This window comes from Triplophysa dalaica, chromosome 20 (assembly GCF_015846415.1).
Source record: "Triplophysa dalaica isolate WHDGS20190420 chromosome 20, ASM1584641v1, whole genome shotgun sequence".
NCBI classification, from domain to species: Eukaryota; Metazoa; Chordata; class Actinopteri; order Cypriniformes; family Nemacheilidae; genus Triplophysa; species Triplophysa dalaica.
Genome location: NC_079561.1, coordinates 7,607,667 through 7,622,380, shown reverse-complemented (window position 1 = coordinate 7,622,380; position 14,714 = coordinate 7,607,667). Strand labels below are relative to the sequence as shown.

The 14,714-nt window shown below is 36.8% G+C and overlaps 1 protein-coding gene across 2 annotated transcripts in view; it reads right to left on the bottom strand.

Moving 5' to 3' along the window:
• LOC130409773 (kelch domain-containing protein 8B-like) overlaps positions 1-11,852 on the bottom strand; it is a 93,992-nt gene extending 82,140 nt beyond the window's left edge. Inside the window, exon 1 of one of the 2 annotated variants that reach the window (XM_056733964.1) lies at positions 11,803-11,852. The gene's annotated coding sequence lies outside the window, so the exon portion shown is untranslated. Of the gene's footprint in view, positions 1-11,271; positions 11,394-11,802 lie in introns of those variants that run through there. The other variant, XM_056733962.1, reaches the window with a different exon arrangement.
• Between the last annotated feature and the right edge of the window lie 2,862 nt (positions 11,853-14,714).

The window sequence follows — 14,714 nt, the reverse complement described above, 5'->3', positions numbered from 1 at the left end:
GGCCGGTTCACAGAGCAGTAGTCTGGCCCTCTCCAAAGGTCAGTGCATCTGCAGGGACCCAGAGTCCCGTACAGTCACTGAAGCAGTTTCATTTGGACCTGCGCATCATTAATTAAAGGCTTCATTATAATGGAGTGTACGATTGGGTCATCATACTGGGAAAGAGAGAGGAAAAAAAGCAAGGTTCAAGAGGTTACAGACAAAAACATGCTCGAGTGAGAAAGAAAGGGGCTCCTCAGGGGCGAAAGCACGGGTAGAAAGGATAAAATGAGAGGAAAAGAGAGACTTGAACGGCTACAGATTGGATCATGACTTTGTATATCACTGTCTCGGTTCAGGAGTGGTCGGAGTTAACTAGCTGGTTATCAAAAAAAGATCTTAATAAATAAAATTTGATCAACTAATGAATCAACTTATAAGAATTAACTCATCTTGTTCATTTGCGATGAACGGCTTCTGTTCTCATTCCAATAATGTAACCGACAGTTCTATGCTAAAAAAAAAGGTTTAGCTACCAAACGTTTGGCTCATTTTGGTTCATTAGCAAAAAGTATCAGTCTAGTTAATTTGAATAAAATAAGAACAAAAAAGCAGTCTGGAAGAATTGAGAAAAGATTAGAGCTTAAAAGAGTTTGAGAATCTGCGTTTCTTCAGATGAAGACATGGTTTTTGCTCTGTCTAAAAAGCTTCGACTGTATAATTAAATGCAGTTGATGTTGAATCCAAGCCACTTGCTATAAAACCCAGCCTCCGATAAACTAGAAAAAACATTCAGGTGTGTCTGATATTAGATTTCTGATACAGTCCTGATCATCTGAAACCATCAGCATGTCTTATTCCACATAGAAAAGGGGGAGAAATGTGGTTACTTCAAAATGATGTCACTGGGATATGTTTTCCAAAGGAACAGAGAAATAAACGGTTCCTGTTTGCAATGCCTAGAAAAAGACAGAGGAAGTGAAAATTATTAATCTAGATACTATAAAGAATGATGAAGACAGCTGAAAATAGAGATACAGAGAGAGCCAGGGAGAGGAGAAGACAGATGTTTATGTCGTGTTTTTGGACTGACTATCTGCCCAATTATGCATAAAATCCTGTTTTGCATAAAGATTCTTGCTGAGGCTAAAATCCAGATGACAACTAAACCATAAGTGTAAAAATGTAACACGTAATAAAACTGTCATGATAAAAATACAGAAATTGTCAAGCCTCAGAATCTTTTTCATCCTCAGTGAACGATTTCACCTGTTATGTTTTAAAAAAGCATTCTGAACCCGGTGGTAATGGTGTCCTAACCTAAGAAATTGATTTTCTACAAAGTGTCTGCTCACAGGGAGAAAACTCGACAGTGCCCTCTTCACACTAACTGTATTCACGCATACAGCCCTAAAAGGATTGATCTCACAGAAAAAAACACAGGAAGGTAAACGCAGTTTGTGTGCTGAATAGCCTGTTTTACTACGTCTGAATTCTATAATATCTAGACTTCTTGAGTGTTGTAACATCTTGGCTGAGGTAAGCAGGAATGTAGGTGGTTTTCTAGTCTTAGCTGATTTAATTGGTCTCGTGTCTGACCAAACCACTTTTAAGATAATTTTTTTCAGCAAGAACACAAAATCTACCATTTAGTTTAAGATATGTATGTTTAGATTTTTTAATGAATAAGCACAATATAGATTTACATACTACGCACTTGATAAAACCAGAGATCTTAAAGTGATAGAAAATTCTATCTGCATTTACTCGCCTGCTTGTCATTTCAAACCTGTATGACTTTCTTTCTTCCGCAGAACTCAAAATAAGACATTCTGAAAGAAGTTGGTAACTGAACAGCACTGGCCCCCATTCACTTCTATTGTATGTACACAAAACCAATGCAAGTCAATGGGGGCCAGCTACCCACATTCTTCAAAATATCTATGGAAGTGTTCTGTTTGTGTTCTGTAGAAGGAAGGAAGTCATAGAAGATTGAAATGGACTGCAAGGCATACTTCAATGAAATATGAATTACAAAGAAAAAATAAATAAAAAAGTAATATTGTTATTTTAATATTTAATCAAACGCATCAAATATTAAAAAAGCAGCTGGACCTTTCCCCTAGAATTACTGCACTTTGATGTATTAAGTCCGTTACTCACCAGTTAACACACATATCCTACCAAAGGAACCACAAATTCATCATAATAAATGATACATCGTTTAAAACCTAACTTTGTATTTTTGGATAAGTGTGCTTTTAGACTCAATGAGATTCAAACAAACATTCTTTCATCATTATTCACCTTCATGTCATTCAAAAAAATTTAGCTGTGTAAAAGCAGATTCTTTGAGAAATTTCTCATGGTTTTGTGTCCATACAACAGAAATCAATAGGTTCTAAAGTTGTTTTGTTACTGACATTCTTAAAAATATCTTCTTTTGTGTTTTGCAGTAGAAAGTCATACAGGTTTGAAATGACATTAAGGTGAGTAAATGATGAAAGAATTTTAATTTTGGGTTGAACTATCCCTTTAAGTGCCCAATCTGTTACTGCGGTCACAACAGACAGACTAACGGACAGACAGACAGAGGAATGATTGACACCTGTTATGCACTGGAGAATGTGTACCTGTGGGAAATCCAATGGAAGCAGTTGAATTCATTATGATGCTTAATTAATTAGATGAATTTGAATTGCTAAGCAGCACAAGAGTCAAAACCTAAGACTAAAACAACTGAAACAACATCCAAATCCCTGATCAACATAATACTTACTGAAAAGACAGACGGCTAGTTCGTAAAGCTTCTGGTTCAGTTGTAGTAAGTCACCGAGGCACAAGTCCCTCTTAAAGATGGTTTACAGTCATCAGCCATGGCAGTTTGATTTGTGCCGGAGCTCTAGATAACATTTAACGTGCAGATCAGCCTTAATCCTGCCATTTTAAACTTGATCCAAATCGTGTCTGTTTAATCTGTTCCCATCATCCCTCCTCAATCTGAATGTTTCGTGCCTGCCATCATTTACAGTCGGTCCAATCACACATTGTACGGTTCCCTTCCCTCATTTCCATTCTTCACCAGCCTATCAAGTCAAGATCTTTCTTTTTCCTCCTATTGACAGTCGTCTATCACAAGAGCCCCCGCGCTTCTCTGGCGTTTGGCCTACGGCACAAAAACCTGATTACTTCTGCCTAAGAGCTTCCCTGGATATGGGAGCTGAGCTGGCGGGGGCACTGGAGACCGTACAGGGTGTGTTCAAAAGAGAATCAAAGTTACTAGAAACTCACAAACAATCTGTGCGTTTCGGAAAGGCGGGGAAAAGAGGAGATACAAACATGCACGGCATGTGGAAAATAAAGTGATATTGAACCTTAAATCGTGTATACACATTGCATAACATCTTAAACAAACGATAATACTAGTTTTAGCCGTGTCATATGAATCGTTAAGATGAACATCTTTAAGACGTAATTAATGTGAATAAATTAAGCAATAAGTGCTTAATATCTTCCTACGGTATACAATCCACTCCAGCGATTCTTTTATATTAATTTATCCACCATGAAAAAGTAAACTGGAAGGCAACAGAGGTGTAGGCACCAGGGGGAAATAAGAAAAACAGCACAAAATAAACAAGATGTGGATATAACAGCCTGGGATATTTATGCACGGAAATGTATATATAACAGCCTGGAGATAAATATTCAGTGTGTATTGGCAGAGATTTGGATCATATTACAGAATATGAGTTTGTTTGTGTGTAATAATATAAATATATTTGTTTTAGAGATTAATGCTTTAAATTATTTATCGCAATTAATGCACCATCTGTTTATTTTGTCGTCCTTTGTCTAGCTCTACATTATATAGTGACGCTCTTATTCATGTAAAGGCCTTTAAACCATTTAAGTAGAATTTTTAACTTTTACGTGTTCAGTGTAGATAGACAGCTTCTATCTGTGGGATGCGGCACAACGCAACATGACAGCGGTCCCGATTGGTGTACACAGACAGTCACAGGCTAAAGGCTGCATCAATGAATCTCTGTCAGACAGCGCACCAGTAGACTATCAAGTTCTCTTTTGTGCTTGAATGAACAAAAACACAAGATTAAGCACAGATTTCAACATGTTAAATAAAATCCTAAATGAATGCAAAGAGTTGTGAAAATCGGAATGGGCGTTACATTTGCATAGAGCAGTATCTTTTAAACCTGCTGCTGTGACTCCCGTCACTGATGTTAATCAAAGAACGAAAGAAAAGAGGAATTCAATGTGTTTTGTAGCTTTAATTCTGTATTTAATGTAGAGTTTAGCATTCAAGACTGTGAAGTGTGATTCAATCTCTGTATATTTCCTACCTGTTCGAAACGATAGCTCTCAATTGTACTGCATTTCAACGTTGTACGGCTAAAGTTAATGTTAAAATAAAGAAAAAATAATCAATTTAATGGAGACATTAGTTGCAGTACTAATATCACAATGTTGGCTTTCATTCATAAAATGTTGTTGTTAAAGAAATCAGTTGTTTCTACATTTATTTGGAGATTAAATGTGAAATGTTTAGAATGTAAAAGTATATTTAAAAACATTAATGTTATGATAGATTAATCATAGAAAAAAATTGTGATTAATCCGATAAATTCTTTGATCGATTGACAGCATTTATTCTAAGATTCCCATGAATCGACAACTCAAACGATTTACCGCCTCATGGCACAACATCTTATCACCGCCAAATAGATAACATCAGTGTAAACACACAAACACAAATCCATGTTTACTTTCCATTAACTATCGGGTCTATTATCTCCAAAATATCACACAAACCTTTTGTCTGTGAGGTTTGACCCATACACACATTTTCAAACTCAAATGCATTACCCTAAATACACCCAATAATGTGGCACTCAAAACGTTTCACAAACGCAACAATCTCGCTTCAGAGTCAATTCCAAGACAGTTTCTCTTACCAGCCTGCATAACCTTTCATAATCTCTTAACTGCTTTATGGATTTCACTACAACAGTAAGTAATGATTACCCAGGAAATTTATGCAAAGAAAACACACTGTCTCGACGACAAGACAGAAGAGGTTATTCCAATGCCTGCCCTCTGGGTTCAGGTAACACATTCATCTTACTGTCCCAACACACAGAAATATGCCCCATTATCTCTCTTACATCACCAGATGCCCTCCTACCCCACAGTCTAACTCATAAAATAAGAGAAATGGGCCAAACAAAAAGAGCAAAATAACTCAAGAGTTTACGCAGTTCATAAAGCAAAAAGACTGTTTGTGTTTTGTCTGTGATCTTCTGTGTTTTGGAATGGGCAATTCCATGCACATGTCAACCTTAAGATGAAGCAAAGGTTTTCACCTTACTGATAGGTCGGATGTCAATAGATGTTTTCAAAGCACTTTTTTGTTTTTTAAAGAGTACATAACATGATAATTACTGTCCTTTTTTTATCACATCCAAAACGCATTAATGTTTATTTCTTTGAAACCTCTTGCAAGGACTGATATCTTTCTGATGTCTGGACTCTATCATCCGGGCTTTAGTCCAATATAAACAGATGATTCAGTATATTGGTAATAACTACATTCTCTGAGAATCTGTATTTCAAGTTTTGACTGAAAATGTAACGCTCAGAACGTTAGAATTGGCTGAATATCATCATTTTAATTCAAAATCTATTGCTTTAACTAAGCATGTAAGAGTTCTCTCCCAGAGAAACATCATCATTAGGGCTCTTCAAATGTTTGGGGGTAAAATGAGAAAGGCAATGAGTGGAAATAAAATGTGACAGGTCTGTATGGCCATCTGTGATAAACTTTCGAGCTAGGAAACTTGTCAAAAGACAGAGTAAATGGCCCATTTCAGCTCCTCTTTTGAGTTCTTTTCTGGCTTTTTTTACTGAAAGTTCAGGATGACATTTTTTTGTTTTTTTAAACACTGTTCTTCTACAACACATGGGAATTAAATATTCTGAAGTGCAGGGACTGAAGAGACAGTAATAGTTTCTTTAATTAAAAGAACCAATTGAGACACTGTAACTCACACAAAAACCACTGTACAGGTTTTTTAAGGGTGTTTCATCCAGAACATCCATTCCAGCTCTTGAATTTGGCATTAAAAGAAATATAAATGATTTTATGCTAAACAATGCTGCCCCTTAAGCCCGGAGTTCCCTTTTTAAGGGTACACATGGGACAGCGTACAGTGCGCGTGGCGCAAATTTCATCATCTGAATAGTACGTGACCCTCCAGAATTTTGTTACTTTGTGTATAAAGTACGGCAGGTTAGGCATGCGCATTCCCTTTCTTGCAGTAACCACCAGGCTTTACCCGTCTGGTAACCAATCCTTCTGATTTTAAAAGTTAACAAGAATGAATCAATTCGAGAGTTACGGATAACAATAAAAAAATACAGGAAATAATGACTTGTCTCCTTTCTCACACAAAGCTACATTATGGCTTTGGATAACAGCATATTGCACACAGGTCACAAGGTCTCCTTTAAAGGTACTTTAATGGTGTGCTTTTGTTCTGATTTAAGCTTACAGTGCCTTGGCCATTATATGCTTATATGTTCTTTAGACCAGTTTGAAAATACATGAGGGAGAGAAAATAATAACAGCATTTGGGTGAATGATTCCTATAACATTACTCATGAATCCCATTTCTTTATAAACCCGACGCAAACATGTTTTTAATTCAGAAGGGCTGAATTGTATTTGAAGCTGTGTGTGAATTAAAGAGTGAACAAAAGAAATCGAGGAGGGGTAGATGGGCGTGTTTATTCTTCGTTCATTAAAATGGCTGTCATGATTATTAAATAATCGATTTAAGCTACTCTCAGTGTGAAAACAAGTCTACCAAAATTTAATTAACAGAAGTACAATTTTATTGTAGTCTTCCAAGTGAGAAAAAAACGTCTAGAAGCATTTCTATGACTGATAGCATTTTAATGGTGGCTTCAATTCACTCCTGATCAATGTACTTAATTTACAAGCATTTGGCAGTTTTGTATTATTGACAGGTGAAAGCCTAAACCATAAATATATGATGACCCAATTTTTTCCGTTGTATTTCCAAGAAAAAACATAGTCTTTTATTCGGAACAATATGGTCGTTTCAAAGCTTGATAAAAAATTATGAGAATTCAATGTCAAAGCTCTAAAACGCAGACAATTCATCGTCAAAGTCCTAAAATAGACAATTAATTGCCATAAACGCAATGATTTATTAGACAATTAATCATCAGCCAAATTTCATAATCGCAACAGCCCTACTCACAAATTTTATTAAAGTTTTAAGAAATCATATTAGTCATGAGAAGGGCAAGCAATGAGAAAAGGATTGCCACTGCAATAATCTGCATTCTAGTGGAAATGATCAGCACCACTTGAGGCGTAACATTAAAGCCAGCTTCCCTGTAAAACATTATCTCCATATCCCCCTCAAGACATTCCTCTCTCAGACACATTCATGCTCATCCTCAAGAACAGAAAATCTTGTGAAGGCAGTGGACTTATATTTCTTCTCAAAAGCAGATGGTTTGGAAATATTGCTCTTTTTACGATTCTCACTGCAACAAAACATTGTCTACCAAATTTTGGTCTTTGTACCTCCCAAAAGCACAAGAGAAATATAGAAATGTTTCAATTCGTAAATGCATGACAGAATGCCTGCTTTCTCTTTTTATTTTAAGCATTTGAAATTCGCCATTGCCAAATAGCCAACCTTTCAACAAACAGTATGTGTGCATAGGTATATTTGTTGGTTTGTTTGAGTGGGTGGTGTGAAATTCTGAACATATTAATGTGTGCATGTTCTCCGGCTGGCTATTAACAACTCTATAATTAATGTTGTACACTCTGTGGGATGCATAGATGGTGAAGGGGACCCAAGGGCCGCTGGCTAAGTGATGGTGCCAAGAGGCCATCCATCACCTGTGACCGCATCATTTCTCATACAAGACAAGAAGAGAATGCCACAGGAAGTGCCCGGTCTTACACTACAATAACAAATTAGAATAAAATCATCACAGGCCATGACTGTGTTGCGTTTCCTCTGCGTATGCATTTGAGGATTAATGGACAGTGACTTTTAACTAACCTATAGAATGTGCATTTAAGTTATATCTCATAACTCAGGAGCAAGAGCAATGTTGTGATTTGGCCAAATAGTCACAGCTTGGTAATATATGGGGGTTAGATGTTAATTTATCCTGTTAGTTTGTAGTTTATGTCTGCCAACAAAAAACGTTTTGAAATGTAGAAATATATTGTGTGTTGCCAAGCAACAAAGCAAAGTAACACAAAAGTTGTTCAGTTCTGTTGTCTTAAATGTCAGCAACTGCTTGTCCAATCAAATTAATCCACCAGATCTAAATTGTCTTAAAAAGTAAACACAACCTGAATAATTAAAAATAAATATTTTCCTTTTTCACATTTGCACCTTATTTTAAACCTCTTGAGAGCTTTTGACCTTACACTCAAGCATTGCAACTTGATGGACTCACTTGAGGCCTCAAATCAAATGTTTGACAGCTCTATGAAAAGCTAAAATACTGGAGACTGTGAATGATTCCACTTCACCCAAGCAGCAGCAGCAGCTTAATGCAAATTAATTAAAACCAAATGACTGCATTATGTGGTTAATTGCTAAGCGTTGGTACATAAATTGACATCTAGTCAAAACAAAGCAACTGGACTGATGGAGCTTTACTTTATACATCCGGTCATTTTGTCCCTCTTTCTTTTTAGTCTGGGCACGGGCTGCAGATTCTTGATAATATGACTCTGTGCTCTCTATGAATCAGCCGTCCTTATGACGTCTGTCTGGGTTAAACCATTCATGTTTCTCAGGACTTCTTTGGTATTAACTAGAATTGGTGTCAGGTTTTTATGAGAGAGAAGTGGCAATTTCCCTAAATTCTGAAACCACTGAGAGGCGTGAACATTAGTGTTTATTGGGAGCACACACAACTCATTACACTGCTCATTAATTATCACATGACTAAGCAGCATATCAGCTCGTGCTGTAAATGTGAGAAAGCATGCGTTCATTTTTCTAATGATTATTCAAATGAACGCCAAGCAGACGAAGGTTATCACATCCACGCAATTACCGCCTGTAGGGTTACGAGCACTAGACGTAATCATTAAAGAGTCGAGCGTGAGGCAGAACTGTTTTCAGAACATGACCTCAACAAACAGAACTAAGAGGTCAGACTAGAAAATGTGGCAATTATAAATTTATTTGTAATTTGCACACAAATTAAATATACGTAGAAGTGTGACCTGTACAAGGGAAACATATAGAACACAAGATTAACTGTGATTGCAAATGTTTTGAAAATTGGGATAAAATCTCTTATGTAGGCTATATTCTCTTACCATTTTAACAGCAGCTGCACAAAGCTGTGTGAGGTTCGTTTATATTAGTTAACAATTTGGGTTATATCAAGGTGGTTTCAAACCCCCATTTCATCATTCGCCAGTTCCATCAGCTTAGTTAACAAATCAACGTGTATTGCGCTGCCCAGTGGGAAGGATATACAGCGACATTCTTTACAACACTGGTAACAGACATTTGCGCTTATCAACCACATGGGGCAATCGTGAGCAAACGTTCTAGTGTCACTTTAAAGGAACATTCCACTTTTTGGAGAGTTGGAGAAGTTGAGTTTTACCGTTTTGGAAACTATTCAGCCGATCTCCGGGTCTTGCGATAGCACTTTTAAAATAGCTTAGCATAGCTCATTGAATCCAATTAGACCAGTAGCATCGCGTTCAAAAATGATCAGAGTTTCGATATTTTTCCTATTTAAAACGTGACTCTTCTGTACTTGTATATTATGATTTTCTAGGCCGATATGATTAGCGAACTATTCTCCCATTGCGGCTTCATAATCATGGAGGTTTGCGGCCATGTTACAGAGCCAAACTTCCCTGATTATAACGCCGGAAAGGCAGTGATATCACGCTCCTTGTGCAAGCAGTTTGTCAGCAGTTTGTGGCTATTCGTTATATTAGATTTTACCCCTCCCTGTAGCCAACTGACAGTGACATAAACGCGAGAGTGCGCACATCACGCGATCTTCTGGTTCATCTATGTCGCGTGTCTCAATGTGCCAGCGAAATTGCAAAATAGGATTATATACTGTTTAATGACAATTTTGGTGTTTTCTTTCATTAAAACACTAAAATAGCCAGTCAACAAAGATTTGGATACATACAGCAAATAATAAACATCTAACTTATATATTGAGCTGATTGTAAGCAGAGCCCCTATGAAATAAAAAGACCCCAGGGCTTAAGTTCTATTTCACAAATGACTCTTTTGTTGGCTCTATTTTTATTATTTGTGTGCTCCCCTCACTTTTGATAAATAAATGAAAACGCATTGTAGGCCTACACCCCAAAAAGAATTAAGTCAAGTGAAAAATTAAATACATGTCATCTGAGGACGCGTTATAATAAGCATTGACAGACATTAAATAAACATAAACAGAAGATGGGGCAGTTTAAAGGTTTCATTACTCAGGTCTCGATATAAATGGTTTATTTCAAATGTTAATCCCACATCTGAAACGCCAGGCAACAGGTGTTGGAATTTCTCGAGATTATGAGTCCAGTGTGTACAGTAACTATGAAAGCTCTTGTTATTGGATTTGTTCAATCAAGCGAATAATAAAGTTAGCTGCTTCTCAGGCAAGAGAAACATACTCAGCTAAACGACTATTCGCTATGATAGAAGTGCTCGTTCTCTTAACTACCCCCTGCGATGTATGCAGTACTCATTCATTCACGTGAGCAGGAAAACAGACATGGGTTGTGGCAATGCTGAGATCTAATGCGGAACACCATCTCCAAAACCCGTGAAAGGCAAGCACAACGGAGAACCTGCATCGCTCAGACCATCCTTGAAACTTAAAAACGCATTTGGCAGTAGTAACGTTTAAGGTTATGATCAACCATGCTGCTCCTAACATCAAAATGATAAATCATTACGACTTTAAAGCAATAATTTTAAGCACTATCCAAAATGAATTTAAAAATCACGATTTCAGCAACGCTTTCTATTTCATCCGGAATCTACTGTATTTAATCCTATACAATTCTTTATCACAAATTGCTACCAACGCTCAAAAACCTTTTATCATGTAAATGCTATTTCTTCATCTAAAAATAGGTTGCATTACAGAGGTGGCTCGTCGCAAAGCATGCACAAACGGCCAACACAACTTTCAATATTCCTTTCCAATGTAAATTACCTTTTAATTGTGTCCAACACACGCGTCTGTCCCAAAGTCCGTGAATAAGAGTGACCTTCTTCCAAACTTCAGTCAGATAAACATCTCGCCGCACTTCTCACGACTGTGACACTCGCGTTCTGCCAGTGATTTCGCTCTTTAGTTCAGCTTTCGGACAGACGCTCCTCGCACGATCTCCATTGGCTCTGCGTTGCTTATTTCGCCCTCCCCTGAATGCTTCAAACGCGCTACCTGCATGCTGTATATGTTCTATTCCTGGTTACTTTGACAGAAAACGTTTTTCTTTGACCGTGACACGAAAAAACATATTTAACATCATACCAGGAAAAGAGGCTAAAGGGATCAATTAATCGATACAAATCTTTTTTAGCAGTGGCCATAGGATACTTATACTATAGAGTATTTAAAGCGAGTAAAATGAGATTGTTGAGTTGATTTAAACGGCTGTTAAATAAATACTTGTTTGCTTTTCATAACAAGTCGTTCACTGTAGTTTCCAATTTAATGAATAAAAATAGCTTTCAGTTTCACCTTAGAAATGAAGAATTTGTGATCCTCCCTCGAACCCTCCTGCGCCTCGCGTGCTCCAGCAATTATAACAATGACACGGGTTATGGGTGCATCACTCTGACAGCATCGCTAATGAAGCGAACAAGTGAAGTGTGTAATAATGTGACATTACTGCTCCCTAGCGGTAGTTATTAATATTGTCGCGGTATTGACGGGCAGGCTGGGACCATCTCAAAATGATTTTCATTTTAGGTAAAAAGATCGTTTTTGTTTCATTCTGTTTATTACTAACAATATTTCTGTCAAATTTCAAATTAAATTTTTATTAGCATTAATTTGCAGAAAATGAGAACGTCGGGTCAAAATAACAAAAAAGATGCTTTGCATTTTTCAGACCTTAAATACGGCAATACATCTAGTTCATGTTCAGGTTTAGGTGACACAACAGTAGGGCCTACTATTTGTACATGTATTTAGGAAAAGTTCTAAGAAATATTATTTTGTGATAACCACCATTTTTTATCAGTTTTCATGTGTCTTGTCCGTCAGTCTTTCTCATTGATGTTGGGTCACTTTGTCACTCCTGAGGTTTAATGTTGTTGAAATTCACAGACACCGGACTGGAACGGCGATACTACATTCGTTTAAAGAACTTTTGGAATGGTCTCTTTTTTTCCATGGCTGTATATTTATATTACTTAATGTCCTAGTTCCCAGCCCATACTAGTAGTGAAAAAAACTATAAATTGATTCTTATAAATAATCCAGTGTACCACAAGCGAAGCATGACCTACAATAATAAGGAACAAAGCAAATAGATCAGTCATATGTATGCAACACATCATTTAGCCTGCATGAGAAATCTCTGAATACTACAAAGACAATTAACAAACAAAACATTAATTTGGGTACAGGGTTAAAATGCATATTTTTGTTTGTACGTTTGCATAAAAGAGAGGAACATGTTATTTATTTTTTTGCTAAAATTCACACAAACCTTTACGCATAAAAAGTCTTATTTTTCCTACATTAATGCAAAGGATATGTCCTGCAAATGAAGTCACAGATATAGAGAAACAAACACAGACATCACACTCACAATATTACTAATCATGACTCTCCTAGATGTATCCTGGGTGAACTCTGGATTAATTGATCCCATCTGCACATTCTCCAGTCCAGGAGGAATTACTGCTTGTTGTACCCAATCGATCGCCTCTGCAGAGTCTGTGTTGAGTAAGCACTGTTGAAGGCAGGAACAAACACTTTAACTACACCATCCAACAATCTGAAAATAATTCTTTAGAAGAAGTGTGTAGAGGAATTAACAAAAACAAACAATGGTATATGATAAAAAATGATAAAAAAAACATTGATGTATCTAAAAACAAGTTGCCTGTATAAAAAAGATTATAATTCCATAATTGTAAGAATTATTGCATACAAACACTGTGGAAAAGGGCAGACTAATAGGGTATGCAAATTTGTCATTCGGTGCGACATGAACATTTTGTAAAAATACTAATGAAGTATAATCTCTCTCATGCTATTACATGTGATAAATATACATATTAGTCTAATAATATACATATACAACAAATATGTAAGATTAACTGTTTGTTTTCTAAATTGACCTATCTCACCCCATTCGTAAACTACCCAAAACCAGATTAGCAATGGAAAAACATCAAATCACTGTTTTGCCCATCAGAGGTTGCAATTAACAAATTGTATAAAATGACAATGTATGGATGCTTCCACCTGCTGGTTGTGTATAACAAATTCACATGAGAGGTACACATCACATTCGCATACTGTGCTGTAACCACTTGACCTCTAGAGAGCGCACTAACACTATCCCAATGTAAATTGATCTCAAACGGACCTTCTCAGTCAGTTTCTATAATTGATTCCTTCTCTGCGTTTATGTAATAAGATTTGTGAAATGACCCACACATGAAACTTCAAGTCTTAAGTCACTGACAAGCCAAGAGTTTACTAAATGTCAAAATATCTCGCAGAATTCAGGAACTTGGAAAAGTCTCACCTTAAACCTGGTTTGCTATTATATAAATAAACTATAATTAAATCTAACAACAATACGACGGCCACAAGTGTGCTGTGGGCGCTATTTGCTGGTTTCTGTTGTGTTGGTCTCTTTTTGACGCGCTTCCTGAGCAGATAAATAAAGAACCTATACCACATTCCGTTTATGTCATTTATTGTCCCTTGTCCAACTCAAACATTAACTCATAAAACGAAGTGTAGTAAATTATACACCTGCAAAGCACATTGCCTATGTGTTTGCTGCGGTCAAAATTTAGTTTGACCTTACTCGCCCCTGCCTTTGTAACATGTGCGCAACTTTAAAGCATTAGCCCCCTCTAGTGGTACAAACTTAAATTACAAAACAAAGAATGCCCCCCACATGTGCAGTGTGGTGCGTGTTTTGATATGGGATACTGGTAACGTCAACTCACTGTACGGATGTAACAGCTGCGAGTCATCCGAAGCCTTAAAAGCACCATTCCCGTGTTCGCACTTTTCAAACTTTACTGAGTGTGTTATATTTTATTGTAAATAATACCTGCAAACAACGGTCAAATAACAGCTTCCGTGACTTTAACAACGGCTGTGAAAGCTGTCTGTGTAATACACTGATATTGTGTGTGTGCGCGCAAACCTCTGTCTAAAACAGTTCTATGAAACGTCCTATGAAGTCCTGCTTGCAAATGTCTCATAGTCAATCTGCTTGAGTTATTATCCAACTTATGTCCAATATAAAAAGGCCACACTAACGCTTCTGTTGTTAGTGATAATATAACCGGTCTAATCCAACCGGTCCGGTGTCATTTACATCCCATTGAGAGACAAATACATGCAAAAAAGAGGGTTCGAGATTATTAACCATTTGATCAATTAAACAACAGTTG